Genomic DNA, 6555 nt, shown 5'->3' with positions numbered 1-6555 from the left:
CGCCGGAGCCCTTGAGGAGGGAGAGATGCCCTCCCTCCTGTTGGTGGGATCAAGGGTTCTGCCCCTGCTCCCTACAAGTTTCCTGGCTTCCAGCCTCAATGTCCCCATTGAGCAGGGGGGCAGTCACTGCCCCCAGGGCCATTGCCATCTGCTCAGTGCACCAACCCCTGTAGCTGCCCTGGGGGCCTGGCAGCTGGGTAGGGGGAGGCCCATTAGCAGCAGCCATGCACGGGGCTGGGGGCAGCCTTCCAATAACAGTGGTGAGTGTTTCAGCAAATGGAGGATCCTGGAAATGGCTAAGGAAAAAAACAGTCCGTGTGCTGAGCCAGGCTTGGCTGGGAAGACCCAGGAGGGGAGCAGTAGCCCTCAGCTCCCCGGACTCCCCAGATGGCCTTGGCAGGACAGAGGTGGCCAGGTCCCCAGCTGAGGCCACTTTGTGGACACTGGCTTTCTTGGGAGCAGGACTCTGTTTCTGGAAGATTCGGTCCCCGGCCCCCCGCCCTGCCAGAGCTGGGGCCTGAGGCCTCAGGGTCCTTGTCAGGGGAGCCCGAGATAATGGAGGCCTTCCTGTGCCTGGGCAAGAGGGTGGGAGGGGGCAGGACCTGCTCCAGTCTGGCTCCCATTGAGCTGGGGCACTGGATGCATGGTCGACCCTGGGCCCGAGGCCGGTGAGGAGGGGGAGCTGGGAGGGAGGAGCCACCTCTTGGAGCAGAGCCACGAGGGAGGAGGAAACTTCCCCTTTCACACGGGGCGGGGGGTCAGGGCGGGCGAGCTGTGTGTATGTGGGTTTTGGGAGGACACACTGGAACCACCAGGTGGTACAAAATGGGGGGAGGGCATGTGGGCTGGACCTGAGCCCAGAGTTGGCCTTGCTGCCATGGAGCTGTTCAGGCCCTGGGAAGCACAAAATTAGCTGAGAGCCCAGGGCAGGCTCCTGGGTGAAGGGGACAATATGCTTGGGCACTCAGACATTCCTTGCCCTTCTGGGGCTGGCCATCCAGTGGCAGAGAGAGATAATAAATGTGTAAACAGTTAAATAAACAGCAAATGAGGAAACTGTATTTACAACTCATGTTATAGATAAAAGCTGACTTTCCTTAACAAATAAAGAGTGCTTGCAAATCAATAAGAAAAAGGCCAGTCATAATTTTCCAAATAGAAAAGAGTTTGAAACTGGTAATTTGTAGGACACGGAGACATGGGCAGTGTGCAATCTTGCTAGTACTAGGAGAAAAGCAAATAAAATCACATAGAGGCACCACTTCTCGCCTGCCACCCGACGCGACTTGTGTGGTTGATCTCGCGGTGCCTGGGTGGCTGTGGGCGTGTACACTGGTTAATCCATCCAGCACACGATTTGGGACTATCTTCCCAGACTGCACATGTCCACGTCTTGGATTAGCGCTTCCACTCGAGGATAAATGTGCTCATCCGTGACAACCACCCGAGGACGGGCCATGGGCTGGACTGCGGTTTGTAATACCAAAAATGGGAAGGCACGAGGAGGGCCTGGGGGAGTGAGCAGTGACTCATCCCCACACTGGAATCCTGCACAGACACCCAGTGCTGCCCGTGGGGAGAGGAGGACCCCGGAAGCTCACTGCTCCCAAGCGTAAGACGAGGATCCACTGGCCGCCGACAGCAGCCACTGGGGGTCTCGTAATGTCACCCCATCTTCCTGTGCCTCTTGAATATCAGTCCGAGTCGTTTGTGCCCGTGGCACCCCTCTGGCTGCTCCTGGGGGGTGGACCGTAGGGGCAGCAGGTGGTCACGCTGTCCGGCGAGCGCTCAGAGTTAGGCCAGGGTGGTGGCCACTGGCTGGGCCACGGCTGCCTGGTGTGGTGGCAAGGAGTCGACGCTCGTGACCCCGGCTTCTCTGAATGCCCTGTGCCAAGGGGAGAGGTCTGCAGGGTAGCATGAAGGGAGGTGCTAGTCACGGGAACCCGAGGCCCCCCTCCAAGTGCTTGGCACCAGCCCCTGGCCCAGTGGACCAGACGCTTTTCTTTACGCAGAGCGCGCTGGCCGCCAGGGCAGCAGCCTGGAAGAACTGTACAGCTGGCCCTTGTCTCAGTTTTTCTCCCTGACGCTTTTTGCTGAAAAATCAATTCTGCAAACCCAGCTGGCGCTGGCTGAGAGCAGCTGGGGGTGGTGCAGCGGATGCTTCGGCAGATGTGGGCCCGACACCCCCCTTCCTGCCCTCTCTGAGCCTCTCTAGGCCTGAGCAGGGCGGGGGAGGCAGGAGCAGAAGGGGGCCAGCCGGGCTGACAGCAGAGGTCACAGGGAGGGAGGCTGCCTCCCTGCCCGGTCCCTGCTCAGGCCACCCAGGACAGTGTCCCCCCATGTCCTGCCTAAGGCCCACCTGGCATTCACAGACCCCTTGCCGGGCACCGACCCACTGTCTGAGCCCCCGGAGCGGCACCCAGACCTCCCCTTCCAGCCCCGTCAGAGAGGGCAGGGGGCTGAGGGCAGCTGACCCCTCCCTGCTGGCATCCCTGCTGGGACCCCTGCCTTCCCCACCCCGGAGCCCCGTCCACCCTCGGCCAGCCCCGCTCACCACCAGAGGGGTGGCCCTGTCCCCGGGATCCGGAAATGAGCCAATTCTCTGCAGCACGGCTTGTCTTTTGCAGTCCTCTCGTGGGAGCAGCTGACCTCCCTGTGCCGGCCACGAGGAGCTGCACAGTTTCACCCACGAAAGGGTCCGTCCCTGTTCCGGATGACGTCCCAAGTTTACACACACACGTGTGTGCATGGCCGCACACACATGCACGTGCACACATGCACACCAGCGCCGCGTTTTCTTCCCTGCGGACCCCGCGTCTGTCTCGGCTCCGCGGCTCTGCAGGCACAGCGATCCCGCGAAAACTCGGGTGGGCGCAAAGTACCGCCCACTTGCCGAAGGTTCGCGTTCCGCCGCGCAGCTGACAAAAGTTCTGCATCAGCCCCTGGCCTTGCTAACCAAAACCATCTGGAGGACTCTCCACGTCCGTGAGGAAGCCTTCCCCAGACTAATGTGGGTCTTTCATAAGAGAAAAGGGCGGACTCGAACTTCTGGAAAGCCGGGATACCTGTGCCCTCAAGTCTTATAATCCCAAATTCCCAGACCCCTGAGATTCCAGATACATTTGGGGATGAGATGGTGGAAGTTGTTAGAATAAACAGGTGGAAACTTGGCTGGGCTTGTAAGGAACTTCTGTGCTGGTGGAGAGAAGGCGTGTTTTACCGTTAGGCTTCCCCACCCACAGCATAGCCTTGTGGGGGCTCCGATGGCTCCGAGTCCGCCGTGGAGGCCGGAGCCTCTGCGCGAGTTCCTGGGCTGCTCCTGGAGCCTGGGGCCGGCGGTCACAGCCTGCACTCAGGGAACCGGGACTGAGCGAGGAGCGAACCGCCTCGGGGCACCTGCTGCGTCAGCCGTTTGCTCCCCGGGTGGGCCCGTGGGATGTGCGTGCGCTGCCAGTCTGTTTGGTCCAGTGGTTGGTTGATGTGGGGTTTTCTACACCGACGCCTGCTGGCGAGTGTAGGCAGCTTGCCTCTTCCCTTCCAACCTTTCCCTCATGCTCTTGTCTTGTGCTGTGGCTGCCGTCTCCGTTGCACAGACGGGGAAACCAAGGCACAGGCCCAGAAAGTGTGGGGACCTGCGCACTCTGCCTCCCGGCCCCATGCTGGGCCCTGCTCTGAGGGCCGCTGGGTGGGCCCAAGACTAGAGCAGAGCGTGGCATCTCCCACAGCTGTCCCCCGCAGCCCCCAGACCCTGGGAGTCACCTTCCCAGCTCCTCCGGCCACACCCACACACCGGCATCAGCAAAGCCGGCAGCTGTTTTCTCCCAAAGTCTCCACTGGCTGCCCGCTGTGGTCTAGGCTGCCTGTGTGCTCCCGGGGCCGGTGGGCAGAGGCTCCTCTGGCCGTCGGGAGGGTGGGAGCCCTGAGCAGACACTGGGTGGGCCCGTGGAAGGGATCCACAGGACTTGGTGGGGGGAGTGGGGAACGTGGGGTCTGGGGACCTCGGGCTCCTAGTTTGGGCCCTGGAGCCTTCCAAGGGGGCTCCAGGAGGCAGCTGGCCTCACGGATGGCCCCTGGGACAGAGGCGGACCAGTCGGCATCCAGCAGGGAAGTGGGACCCACCTTCTGGGTGGGGCCAAGGGCAGCCATCTCAAGCACAGTGAGGCAGGGGCCACCCATGGGGTTGCCCCCAAGGCCACAGGCCACTGGCCACTCCTCCGGTGACCTGCGCAGGACTTGGGAGCCAGGAGCCAGGTGGGGGACTCTGGGGGCTGGCACCTGGGCTGGGAGCAGCCCCTTTCTGTGACCAGGGCACCAGGTCAGCACGGGCAGGGGTAGCGGCAAGGGGACGGGGTGGGAGGTTCACTTTGGAGACCGGTGACTAGACTCCCTTCCTCCCTGCCGCTGGTGGGTTTGCCTCTTCGTTTCCGATGCTGTGGGGCGTGTCATTGTAACGGGCCCCTCCGCGTGAGCAACACAAGACGGTGTTTCCAGTCTCTGACCGTCTTTGGGAAAGCCGCTGCCAACACGCCTGCTCCATCCTTCACCGTGGGTCTGCATCTGCTTTGCCCCGGGGGGACTGTGGCCGTGCCTGAGTCCGCCTGCCCAGGAAAGGCACATCAGACAGGCATGTGCGCACAGTGGGTGCCCGGACTGTCTCGGCAGCACCCTACCGGCACCGGGAGCATTGCTGCAGAGGGAGAAGCTGGGTCCACCGGCCATCAGAGCCGGCGGACCTTCAGAACTGTCTGCAGCTGAGCCAAAATGGCCAATCTCCGTACCACAACGTCAGCAGGTGGGCTTCCCAGGGGAGAGGCGGCTCTCCCCAGCTGAGGACCACATCCAGATGGACCCAGCGTGAGCCATGAGCAGACAACACTCCTCGCAGCTGGGGAATGACACCTGGGTCCCAGAGCAGACGCGGCAGAGCACCAAGGTGCCCCGGGCGGCCCGCCCTGCCCCCAGGGGGACGCGACCCCACTGAGGTGCCCCGGGCGGCCGGCCCCTTGCACCAACTGGGTTCGTTTTGCAGGGCAAGTTCACCCCATTTGGGAACACTCTTCGAGACGATTCTAGACAGTGCTTTTTCTTTCAGGAATTCGGAGTCCGAGTCAATTTCATGAGCTGCGTTGGGAGGGCATCCTCCTTCCTGTCCTCTGAAGTCTGTGTGAAATGAGTTGTTTCTTGGTTTTGGCCACACTTGATCAGGCGTTCGGTGGGACGGGATTCTGGGTTGGGGGCTGCCTTCTGCCCGCACACAACGCCCTTCCGTCGCTGGAAGATGGAGACTTCTTCATCTCCAACTCTTGGAGACGAATGATGGAAGCCGTCTCGATCGGTAATTCCGTTGAGGAAGTGTTTCTAAGTTCGATCTCTTTAAGGTCGTAGAGCTACGCAGACCCCACACGTTTCCTGTCGGTTTGGCAAGGGCTTTTCATTCCTCCGAGGTGGCCGGTGTCAGTGACCTTGGGGGCGGCCTCCCTGTCTTCGTCTGTCTGGCAGACTTGGATCAACTCTATTATTTTTTCGAAGAACCAACTGTTGAATTTGTGGTCCTTTCCCACTTGATGAGTTCCCGTCTTGTTACCTCCTCCCGTCGACGACCACAGATTTTATCCGTCGTTCTTCGTCCGGCTGCTGAGGACACGCTCGCTAGTGCTGCTCGCGCGGGCTCAGTCTGCATTTCCCCTCGGTTGGTCGCCCCACCACATCCCTGCCACACAGGGCCCCTCAGGGAGAAACAGAGTAAAGGCAAATAACTGAAGACAGAAAGGCTGAGAACGTCCGAGAATGGAGTGGAGACACAGAGCCCCCGGCTCGGGAAGTATGCTGAGTTCTGGGAGGACACCCGCGGCAGGTGCCCGCGCTGCCGGGGGAGCAGAGGGTCCGGGGCCCCGACCGGGACACCCGCTCTGGATGACGGAGGCCCGAAGACGACGGAAGGGCGTTGTGTGCGGGCAGAAGGCGGCTCCCAACCCAGAATCCCGTCCCACCAAACGCCTGATCAAGTGTGGCCAAAACCAAGGCATTTCCCCAGAAGCCCCCCGCGAACGGGCTCTTGTCGACCGTGTTTCCCCTGGAACCACCGTGTGGGAAAGACGGCTGAAGGGTGAGCTCTGGGAGCAAGCGGTGGCTCAGGCCAGGAGGGGGACACCCTGCTCGGGGACGCCCTGTCCCTGCCTCCAGGGCCCTGTCCAGCAGGAGGCTAAGGAGCAAGCCCAGGCCTCGCCGGTGCACCTTGGACTGTGGGTGCGGGGCCCGAGGGCGCCGACGAGCCTTCCGGGGAACCCATGAAAACTGCCGGCTGCGATGACGATGGCCCTGTTTACCCCCAGCTACTGTGAGGAAAGGACCACCCTGCTTCGCGTGTTTCTGTGAGCTGTGGAGCCACAGGTCCCTGCAGCCTTCCGGACCTTCCGGACCTTCCATCTGCAGGGCGGGCAGCGTCTGCTCTCGTCAGGCCCCAGGCTGGCCCAAGGGAGGCGCACTCGGGAGGGGGGGGCCTCGTCCTGGCAAATGCCATCGCTCACACCTGCACCCTCACTGCCCACTGCCCCT

Source organism: Ursus americanus, chromosome 8 (assembly GCF_024610735.1).
Source record: "Ursus americanus isolate L20-20 chromosome 8, mUrsAme1.1.p, whole genome shotgun sequence".
NCBI classification, from domain to species: domain Eukaryota; kingdom Metazoa; phylum Chordata; class Mammalia; order Carnivora; family Ursidae; genus Ursus; species Ursus americanus.
The sequence above is the reverse complement of the archived record's forward strand: the minus strand, read 5'-3'. Positions refer to the sequence as shown.